The sequence below is a fragment of the Cnephaeus nilssonii genome (assembly GCF_951640355.1).
Source record: "Cnephaeus nilssonii genome assembly, chromosome: 22".
In the NCBI taxonomy this organism is placed as follows: domain Eukaryota; kingdom Metazoa; phylum Chordata; class Mammalia; order Chiroptera; family Vespertilionidae; genus Cnephaeus; species Cnephaeus nilssonii.
Genome location: NC_137093.1, coordinates 19,768,143 through 19,779,739, shown reverse-complemented (window position 1 = coordinate 19,779,739; position 11,597 = coordinate 19,768,143). Strand labels below are relative to the sequence as shown.

The 11,597-nt window shown below is 46.8% G+C and overlaps 1 protein-coding gene across 4 annotated transcripts in view; it reads right to left on the bottom strand.

Moving 5' to 3' along the window:
- Positions 1 to 11,597, bottom strand: part of NTM (neurotrimin) — a 394,804-nt gene that overhangs the window by 347,384 nt on the left and 35,823 nt on the right. The gene's annotated exons all lie outside the window — the stretch shown is intronic.

Genomic DNA, 11,597 nt, shown 5'->3' with positions numbered 1-11,597 from the left:
TCACCAGTTCAATTCCCAGTCAGGGCACATGCCCAGGTTGCAGGCTTCATCCCCAGTCAGATCAGATATGTACAGGAGGCAGCCACTCAATATTTCTCTCACACATGGATCTCTCTCTCTCTCTCTCTCTCTCTCTCTCTCTCTCTCTCTCTCTCTCTCTCTCTCCTCTTCCCTGCCTCTCTCTAAAAATCAACAAAAACATATTTTTAAAATATCAGGATTACAGGATATATTATGCCTCTACTTCTTTTACAACTTAGCATCTCCTTTTCCATATTTATGCAACATCAAAGAAATATTGCCATAACCCCAGACCATTTAGTCTTTTTCTGGTGCCTAATCACTAACCAGTGGCTTGCTTCTCTGCCCCACATCCTTCCTTGCCAGCAGCTGTAGGGAATGAACTGGATGTTTCTGCCAGGAGCCATGGTTTTCCAACATTGGCAAAACCAACCCTAAAGAACAAGTCGGTGTGTTACTCCTGTCCTTAAACCCATTTGCAATCTCACCAGGAGAAACACAACAACATAATAACTCTAACTGGTCTCGCTTCTCTGTCGTCTGGGAATTGGTAGCAAAGGCAGCAAGAGAGAACAGAAGTGGACTGGCCGCCAATCAGAGCTACACACTTGAGAACCATGTTTTCTTCAAGTAAAACTTGGAGTGAGAATTCTTGTAGGAGAGTAATGAGTTCCCTCTTTTTTAATGAAAATTCATTGAGTTTGCTTCTTTTGTGTGTTGTTTTCGCCAAGGTTTACGTGGCAAAAATACAGCTACACTTTCTAGAATACACTTTCTAGAATGTACCTGAATCTAACCTGGGACCACTGTGTATGAGCACTGGCAGCTGATGGAGATGTTTCATAGATCCCAAGACCTTGCCTTCACGCAGGGAGAATCTGGGGTCACTGAGGAGAGCTGAGAGAGAGGGTGACGCTAAAATGCCTATAAGTTCTTCTGCATTGATACACAAAATATTTATAGTATATTTATTTACATGTATGTATACACAGAGGCCTATTACAAGTAAGTTTATCTTGTAGTAAGTATAGAGAACAATACAGACTCCTGCCCTCCAGAATCCTAGATCCTGGTAGTAGAGAACATATATAAATATTCAAAACACAGGGGTGGAAAACAGCAGGTTGATGGGTCCTATGGAAAATAATACAATAATTAATAAATAACAATACAAGAATAAACTCTGTTTCCTGTACCTGTACTCACAACTGTAAACCTACTTTTGCCAATCCCTGGGTAAGTATGCACCACATAGTAAATACCATTCAAAGTTATGTTCAGATTCAGTGTTAAGGGTGCTCAGAGGAGAATGTGGTCACTCTCAGTAGGGAGTGAAGTTGAGAGTCAGAGACATGTACATGGGGGACAGGGGATATTTGGTCTGGTCCTTATAGGTGTACAGTACTTGGGGGGGGGAGAGACACCCCTGAAGGAGGGATCTACAGTAAGAACACAGATGCAAGAACGGAGGGCCGACAAAGGAGAATGTGTTATCAGACTTATTAGGAGTAAGACGGGGCATTGCTTCCTTGTTGGGGACTTTCAAAGGTCATATATTATCCACTAACACAAATAGCAACTCGTAACCAAGGAAAGCAGAAGTGACGTTACTATGACTTGGGTTGGAGTCCTGCCTGTTGGTAGGTGACAATGTAGGAGGGAAGTGGTGGATGGAAGTTGGCCCTTCCGAATCAGGACTGTCCCCGTCTCTAGAGCCCAGACAACTCTCCTCCAAGACTCTACCTTGTTTCTGTGGAGCGCTCCTTATTCCATGGCCAGGTTAACAGGGTGGGGAGGGAACATCCACTTCAGAGAAGGCCATCAAGTGAGAGGCAGTAACAGTGTCTCCAAACCAGCTTTTCATGGGCTCTTACTTATTATTTAATTTGGCTGCAGTGCATGGAATTAGGCTAATGGCTGTTAAGTGGCTAAGGCACAAACATGGTCCATCTGCCGAGAAGGCTCCAGGCAATTGTCTGTTTCCGAGATTAGGAAAAAAAGATGAGTGAGACATACCGTTACACTGAGAGCCTCCTCAAATGCCTTTGTAGCCCACCCCCGGATCTTATTTCTTTCCGTGGCAGTGATGTTCCTGGTACCATATTAAGAGCTCAAAATCGGGGCCTAGCTGCTGGCCATTACCAAAGTGAGAACTAGGCTCTCCTTACCTAAGCTCTAGGATATGATGGTAGAAAGAAGTCTGGCAGCAGCAAGATGAGTCAGTTCATTAATGAAAAAGAACAATTCTGGAACAGCTGCGATGTTCAGAGTACCATGGAGAACACAGGACAGGATCCTGACTTCCAGGCGTTTCTCATCTTTGAAGGATAAAGGGGAAGTAGAACATGGACGAGGAGTTCCAATACGTGGCCAATTCTGCCACCATCTCCAAGAGAATGGGAAGGAAGAAGAGGAAACCAGTCAGCGAAGATTAGAAGAGAATCTGAAGATGGGGATTTTTTTTTTTGGGGGGGGCGGTGTTGGACTTTGAAGAGAACTTATAGCTTATATTTCCGGACCACTTACTCTATGACAAAGCATCTATACACAACATCTAATTTAACCTCACAATATGCTAAATGCTCATAAGGGAGGTGACATTACTTACCTCCCCGCGCCCCCCCCCCCCCCGCCCAAACAGAATAGTAAACACAGCTCATGGAAGGAATCTCATTGGCCAAGCAGATTCAGGACACAGCCAGATTCTGTGTCCTTTCTTTAAAACTTAGGAAGGACCTAAATATGCAAAGAAGAGGTGAAAGGGGAGTGAGGGGCCTCTTCAGACAGAGGGTATTGTGCGAACGAAGTAAATGAGAGAAAACAGAGTCTATCTGGTGAAGGTGAGCTGTCTGGTCTGGCTGAAGCAAGAGGGCAGAGACAGGGGCCGTATGATGGAAAGAAAAGAGAAGCCAGTGTGCTGAATGCCCAGAAAACCAGGCGAGGGCACTGAGATGCCATCTACTTGGCAACATTTGTGTGCAGAAGAGAAATAAGGGATGTGCTCTGGACCACCCTGCAGGAGCGTCCTCCTGGGATGGCTGATGCAAAGCTAGATGGCAATGTGATGGATTTAGAGGAAAAATGGCCAAGCAGGAGGCCACTGGAGCAACCAAGGCACGTGGCGCTGAAGGCAGGTTTGGAAAGGGGCCGGCATCTTGACCCCCTCCCCTGTGGGATGTAATATGGACAGCAAGGGGTGACAAAGTCCATCCATCCACCAGCACTAGCTAAATATTCTCTGACTACAGCCAAGCACTATGCCTGCAGCCAGGACAGGGTGGCGAACAAAACCAACAGGATAGCAATCCCTTAAGGAGTTTACACTCTAGTGAGGAAAGTAGTACCAGAATGATTACAAATCCTACCTAATAATAGACAAATATGCAAATTGACCGTACCTTCACTATGCCCATGATTGGCCAGGAGGCGCGGGGGGGGGCGGGACTCAGGGTGGCCGGGGTAGCTGATTGGGCCGGCGGGACGCTGAGCTGCGTCGCCAGCAGCGGCACGAGCTCAGCGTCTGCGCCATGGCTGTGCTGCAGCACAGAAGGGGCCTCTGGGGCAGCGAGCTGACGTCCCGCCGCATGGACCATCAAAAGCGGGGGAGCTGAGTGCCTGAGCGGACAGGCACTCAGCTCCCCAGCAATCGAAAGCAAAAGTGTGGGAGCTGGGTGCCTGTCCACTAAGGCAGCAGGCCTTTCAGAAGCCTCCGCGGTGCCGGAGGCTTCTGAAAGGCCTGGTGCACCAGTGATCGAAAGGAAAGCGTGGGAGCTGGTGCACCAGGCCTTTCAGAAGCCTCCGGCGCCTGGTGCACCAGCAGACAGGCACCCAGCTCCCCGTGATCGAAAGGGAAAGCGCGTAGGGGACCCTACACGTGCATGATTCAATCATGCACTGGGCCTCTAGTAGTAAATAATAGTAAGTGTGCAAAACCCGGAAGAGAGAAAGATGAGTAGATATAAAAGTCTCAACGGGATGGAAAAATAGTGGTACGGGACGCGAAAAGGAATGAGAAGTATTCCTCATTAAAAAGACCTGCAAGACGAACTGTGCTAGTCCCTGAGCGGGTCTGGATCTGCAACTAAAACCAGCTTGGGAAGTGACCTGGGCCTCATACAGGACTCTTTTCCTGATTCCAAAGAATGGACCTCAGACCATGAGAATGCGGGTCTAGGACCAGTGTTCAGGGTGGACCAGGCCCAAGACCCTGAATTACCAAGGGGGTGGGGGGGGAGAGGAGGGCAAAGCTGATCAGTCCTCCAGTCACACTGGGACCTTCTTCTTGAGCAAAGCCTACATCTTAGACTGAGTTTGCTTTCCATCTTAGTAAACAGTTAAGGACAAAGTAAGTAGGTGCTGGATCTGAGTCTAAGACGGTGTGTTGTTCTAGACTCTGAGGATACAGCAGTGAGGAAAACAGAGCTACTGCCCTCATGCCACATAGGTTCTAGTGGGGAATGATGGGCCATAGCCAGGCAAGCAATCAATACACAGAAATGTATTAGCCCTCCAGTGTCCAATGTCGCACTCTTTACAGTAGCTAAGATGTGGAAACCACCCAGAAGTCCACTGATGGGTGAATGGATAAGGAAATGTGGTACATGCATACAACCAAATATTATTCAGCCTTAAAAAGGAAGGAAATCCTGCAGTATGCAATAACATGGATTAACCCAGAAAACATTATGTTAAATAAAATAAGCAATTACAGGAGGGAAAAATCCCTCATGATTCCACTTATATGAGATATGTAAAATAATCAATCTCATATAATCACAGAGTGGAAGGTTGGTTTTCTGAGGCCGGGCGGGGAGGAGGGGGAGGAAATGGGGAGTTGCTAATAAACTGACATAAAATCTCAGTTGGGCAAGATGAGATCTGCCGTATGACAATGTCCCTGTAATTAGCAATACTGTATTACACATTTAAAATTTTGTTAAGAGGATAGCTCTCATGTGACATGTTCTTACCACAATAAAACAAAATGCAAATATTGAAAATACCTTGGCAGGTCTGGTGGTAGTAAGTACTGAGCAACTGCCCAGAGTGGAGGGGGTAGTGCTGTTATATTGGTGGTCAGCGTAGGCCTCTTTCATTTTTTAAAAATATATTTTTACCTATTTCAGAGAGGAAGGGAAGGCTTCCTCCTCTGGAGTTAGGTGGTCTTCCTTTCCTTTCATTCCCTTCCCTTTCCTTTCCTTCTTTCCTTCCCTTTCCTTCCTTCCTTCCTTCCTTTTTTTTCCTTCCTCCCTCCCTCCCTCCCTCCCTTCCTCCCTCCCTCCCTCCCTCCCTTCTTTCCTTCCTTTCTTCCTTCCTTCCTTCCTTCCTTCCTTCCTTCCTTCCTTCCTTCTTTCCTCCCTCCCTCCCTTCCTCCTTCCCTCCCTCCCTCCCTTCCTTCCTCCCTTTCTTCCTTCCTTCCTTCTTTCCTTCCTTCCTTCTTTCCTTCCTTCCTTCTTTCCTTCCTTCCTTTCTTCCTTCCTCCCTCCCTCCCTCCCTCCCTTCCTTCCTTCTTTCCTTCCTTTCTTCCTTCCTTCCTTCCTTCCTTCCTTCCTTCCTTCCTTCCTTCCTTCCTTCCTTCTTTCCTTCCTTCCTTCCTTCTTTCCTGCCTCCCTCCCTCCCTCCCTCCCTCCCTCCCTCCCTCCCTCCCTTCCTTCTTTCCTTCCTTCCTTCTTTCCTTCCTTCCTTCCTTCTTTCCTGCCTCCCTCCCTCCCTTCCTTCCTTCCTTCCTTCCTTCCTTCCTTCCTTCCTTCCTTCTTTCCTTCCTTCTTTCCTTCCTTCTTTCCTTCCTTCCTTCTTTCCTTCCTTCCTTCCTTCCTTGCTCCCTTTCTTCTTTCTCTCTTTTTTAAAATATAGTTTTATTGGTTTTAGAGAGGAAGGGAGAAATAGAAACATCAATGATGCAAGAGAATCATTGATTGGCTGCTTCCTGCATGCCCCCTACTGGGGATCGAGCCAGCAACCTGGGAATCAACCCGTGACCTCCTGGTTCACAGGTCAATGCTCAGCCACTGAGCCACACTGGCCAGGCAGCACAGGCCTCTTTTAAAAGAAGAAAACAAGTCACGGGGCACCTAGGGGAAGACCTTTCCAGGCAGAGGAACAAAGTGAGTCCTGAGGCTGAAGAGCTGAGCAGGAGGCACAATTTTCATTCAAACTTCACGCCGGAGGCAAAGCCGGGAAGCCTTCTGTCAACAGCAATCCTTCATCAGAGGAATGGGCACTCATGCTTTGGAAAATGAAAATGACTAAGTTTTGTTAGTTCCCCCCAAATATATCTTTGGATATAATAATTATGAGGCTTAATTTTTTATTACAATATCTTGCTCAGAGTAACCTATGGCCTTATGGACAAAGGTATAATTACACTTATCATCCTGCCACTTCATAATAAGGTAGTAGTAATAATAATAAAAATTAAAAAATAGAAATCCTATTAGTAGGAACTAATATTTATTGGGTGCTTATTTCATATCAGGCTCTGTTTCATATGCTTTCAATGCTATATCACATTTTAACCTCACTATTAACCTAAAGAGGAAAAACTGAGGCTTAATGAAGTAAATTAGCCTGGCTACAGTGGCTCAGTGGTTGAGCATCGACCTATGAATCAGGAGGTCAAGGTTTGATTCCTGGTCAGAGCACATGGCCGAGTTGTGGGGTCAATCTCCAGTGTGGGGTGTGCAGAAGGCAGCCAATCAATGATTCTCTCTCATCATTGATGTTCCTATCTCTCTCTCCATCGCATAAAACCAGCTCACAGCATCAGAACCAAGACACAGCGCGGGGCCCTGTGCCTCGCAGATGTTACATTCATTCCAAATGCTAGTGCATACTTGCATCACCCCTGCTCCTCGCTCCCTCCCTCCTTTAGTCCCTTCTCCTCCATCAACCACTTTGGGAGCACCCGTATTTGCCAGGAGCTCTGCTTGATGCTGGGCTTCAGTGGAAACAGGCGATCCCAGTCTGAGCGGACGGCAGGCTGACAGAAGTGCAAAACATACCATCCCGGAGGGTAGACACTGCTCCGCGGGCAAAGAGAGTCCCTCCAGTGGACCTAGAGGCTGTACCACACTTCCTTAACGCAGGAGGTGTGGCTGGGCAATTTTCCTGAATTTTACTGAATCAGGTATGAAGGTAAAGCCAGTTCCCCAGTGCCAGGTGGGGGAGAAAATCATGTAAGAGAGCATCATGTTAAAAAGCAAGACCAGACCAGCCAGCATGGTTCAGTGGTTGGGCATCCACCCATGAACCAGGAGGTCACAGTTCGATTCCCAGTCAGGACACATGCCCAGGTTGTGGGCTCGATCCCCAGTGGGGGACATGCAGAAGGTAGCCAATCAATGATTCTCTCTCATCATTGATGTTTCTATCTCTCCCTTCCTCTCTGAAACCAATAAAAATATATTTTAAAAAAAGGAAGAAGGAAGGAAGGGAGGGAGGAAGGGAAAGGAAGGGGGAGGGGAGGGGTGGGAAAGAGGAAGGGGGAGAGGAAGGGAAAGGGAGAGAGACCACTTTACTCCAGAGGAGGAAGCCTTCCCTGCCAGCTGCAAGTGGAGCCAGGGCAGATGGGAAGCCACACACCAGAGCACTGCCTTTGAGCCCCCCAGCTTCCCACAGGGGGGGCCTTGTTACCAAGAAAGTCAAAGTCCTTTGGGGCTCACAAGGTGAAGGCCTACTGTCTCAGATGGAGGGGACAAGGCTCTGAGGAGCCAGGATGGCCGAAGGGTCATCAGGACTGCAGGGAGCCACCAGCATAGTGGGCCCCACCTCCCTCCCTCCTGTCGTGTCCCCGGGTGCCCATCAGGAAAAGTCTGAAAAGGACTCCTATTATGGGGAACTATCCCTGACAAGTATTCAAAGACTTTCCCAAACTATGATACCTAAAAGCAGCACAGAAGTGGCTCAGTGACAGTCTGACAAATCAATGGAAGAGAGTCTAGAATTTGTTCCAGATACATCCAGCCATTTTTACATAATAGAGTTGCCTTTTCCAATCAGTGGGAGGAAGGAGATTATTTAATATACGATGTTGAGACTATGAGCCTAGTTATACAGAAGAAAAATGCATCCCCCTCCTGCCATGAAATACATTTCAGACGGATCAACAATTTAAACATAAAATTAAATTATTCAAACCATTAGGGAACGAATTCATAATGTTCAAAGTCTTGAATTGGAGAAAGGAAAGAGCTTAGAGTCGTAACGGCGAAGTTATCTGACTACAAAAAAAAAATGAAAAATTCTATGTAGAAAAGTATATTTGATAAACAAAATAAGACTGCAAAGAACACACTGGAAAGTAATTTATAAACCGCAGGACAATGGTGAACAATGCTTCAAATACCTTAGCACATTTATGTACTCTTGCAACTTTAGAAGGAAAAGATGAACAAAGAGGAAAAAGGAAAACAGGCCAATAATATACACAAGCCATACAAAGAAAATAAAATTAAAACCTCCAGTAAATACATTCAAATATGCTCCCCTTCATCATGAAAGGAATATGAATTAAACATTTCTCACCTACCAGTCTGGCAAATGGGAAAAGTCTGGAAACATCCACTACTGGCCAGGTTTTCTGGAAACTTCTATACACAGTAGGCGGGATGGCACATTACGGTAACCTTTTCGTGAGGTGACTGTACAATATTTCTCAAACTGTTAAGTTTGCACCCCATCGGTCTGGGCCAGTGGTCGGCAAACTCATTAGTCAACAGAGCCAAATATCAACAGTATAATGACTGAAATTTCTTTTGAGAGCCAAATTTTTTAAACTTAAACTATATAGGTAGGTACATTGTTATTAACTTTATTAAGGTACTCCTGAGCTGGCCTTTGCTAAAAACTCAAGGGGCCAAAGAGCTGCATGTGGCTCAGGAGCCGCAGTTTGCCGACCACTGGTCTGGGCAATTCCCACCTAGGAGTCCACCTTCAGAGAAACTTGCATATGTGCCCTGAGGTGGTCATAGCGACCTTGTTTGGTAGAGCAGAAGGACTAGGAGTAAACCGCACAGACATTTATAAGGAACTAGTGAAGTACATTATGCCATCTCACAAAACAGAATAGTATTCATTCAGCTAAAAAAGCCAGATGAATTTACCCAAACTGACAAGGACGCATACGGCCGATGCACTGCTTGTAAATAAAAGAAGCCACAGATCAATACGGGTAACGTATTTCATTGGTGTACAATTCATATTGTGTGCAGTGTATTTGGGTGGAAATGAATGTAAAATATATGCAAAGTCATGGACTCTGAAGGAGGCCCCAGATATCTCCAAGGAAACTTCCCTATCCTCCTTCTTAATACTGAGCTGTTTAGATAGGGGGAGGGGGGTGTCTTTTTTTCTATATTTTTATTTATTTCAGAGAGGAAGAAAGAGGGAGAGAGAGATAGAAACATCAATGTTGAGAGAAAATCATCTATTGGCTGCCTCCTGCATGCTCCCTACTGAGGATCGAACCCGCAACCCCCCTGGCATGTGCCCTTGACTGGAATCGAACCTGGGACCCTTTGGTCCACAGGCCAATGCTCTATCCACTGACCCAAACCAGCCAGGGCCCGTTTAGCTTTTTCCAGTGAGCATGAGTCTTTTTATTCCTTTCTTTTTCCTGTTTTAAAAAACAATTATAACATCTATCTTTTTATTTTAAAGAACAATGAAGGTCAGAACAGCAGCCTGGTTAAATGTTGAGGCGGTTTCTTTTCCTGGGGGCTTTCTCCTATCTCTAATCAAAGCTGTGGTACCATTTCAGTCCCCTCTTCTGATGCATGTCCCTGGGACCTAGAAAGAAGATTCTCTCTTACAAAGCACATAGGCCGCCCCGTCCAAACGTGCTGAGGGTGGAGAGCAGCGAGGCATTCATCAGCAGTCCATCTCCTCATTTTTCCCGTCTCCTGAGTTTCTCACACAGCCTGCGAGCCCCAGCTTCCCAGGCCTGTTTATAGCGTCTGCCTGATTTATTCCCCCCTTTTCCCCCCGATTCCCTGGGCTGCTCTCTCATTCTCCTTCTGGCCAGAATCTGGCTGTAGACTTCGGGGCTCTATCAGTCTTCCTGTTAAGCAACCATCCCCAGTTCATTAGCTGTATACAAAGTACAGATATATTCAATCAATCATCCACGCCGCGCCTGTGACTGCGCATGGAATAGAAGTATCCGCCGGCGCTGGGAGACACTTAATAGGTAAGATTGCTTATCACTTGCAGGAAGCGATCTGCCAGACGCCATCTATTCATTTTAATATCCCGTCTCCCGGAGATTTCAGGACTGACACATCATAGTGAGCAATTATATCAACCCCTCCATGGGGGACTGTGGAGGTATCGGGAAAGGTACAGGAGGTCACCGTGCAATCCAGAGAGGACCCCACAGGGGCAATTAACCAGGTAATGTATGCAATTCGCCCTTTCTTTTTGACAAACATTGGCTGGCTGGTGATTCACTTCGGAGTTCATTCCTCCAATGATATTGGAATTATTGAATATGTAGGTAAGAACTTGAAGACCTGGTAAACCTTTTACTCTTCATATTTAAGCCCCTATCATTTTCAGAGAGGAGTATTTGCTTCCCTATGTTTTAAGGGGCAAATCCCAGATTCCCTCACTTTTATCTTTTTTAAAATATATTTTTATTGATTTCAGAGAGGAAGGGAGAGGGAGATAAAGAGGGAGAGATAGAAACATCAATGTTGAGAGAATGATTAACCAGCTGCCTCCTGCACGCCTCACACTGCTGAGGATCTATCCTGCAACCCAGGCATGTGCCCTGATCAGGAATCGAACCGTGACCTCCTGGTTCATAGGTCGATGCTCAACCACTGAGCCATGCTGGCTGGGCCTCACTTCAATCTTTGATTTGTGCTACTTTGTGAATCTCCCTATAAGGAAAATGCCCTAAACCTTTGAAGCGCATTGTGCTGTTTTCCCGGGATTTGTGCTTGGTGAAAGGGAAAAACAAAACAAAAACACACACAATGCAATCCGACTCCACACCAGTGGGACTGTGTTTAGTTCAACACTCCAGGCAGGAAGCCCAAAAAGACCGGGGCTGGGCTTTATCCTCACACAACAGGGGAGATGATAGAACGCATTTGCTTAGTCTTGCATCACCAGAGCCAAATGACTCCAGACTGAACTAATCCGCTCCGGCCCAGGCGCGGGGTTTTGATCCGCCACGCTACACATGTCCAAGTGGGGACCCGCGCCACGAGGCCCTTCCCCATACCCCTGCGAGTGGCCCCGGGCTTCTGCTCCGGCGGAAATGCCGTGTATACATTTGCTTGAATAAATAATTCACGAAATGACAGATCCTGACCCCTGCAGCAGCGCCAGGCTCTCCCGCACCACGGGCGCGCTCATCCTCCTCGTAGGCAGATGCGGCGCGCGCGGCAGCGTGGCAGTTCAGGCGGAGGGCATGCGGTCCGCTGGGACCTCTTTCGAACAAGTGAGGAGTGAGCTGCCGGATATCAGAGCCGCGGGTGGGATTTTATTTCAAGGGCAGGATGCTGAGATTGCACGCTGATAGCATTGTTCCCTGTGTGGAAGCGACGGTGGAACCAGGATGGGGGTGTTCA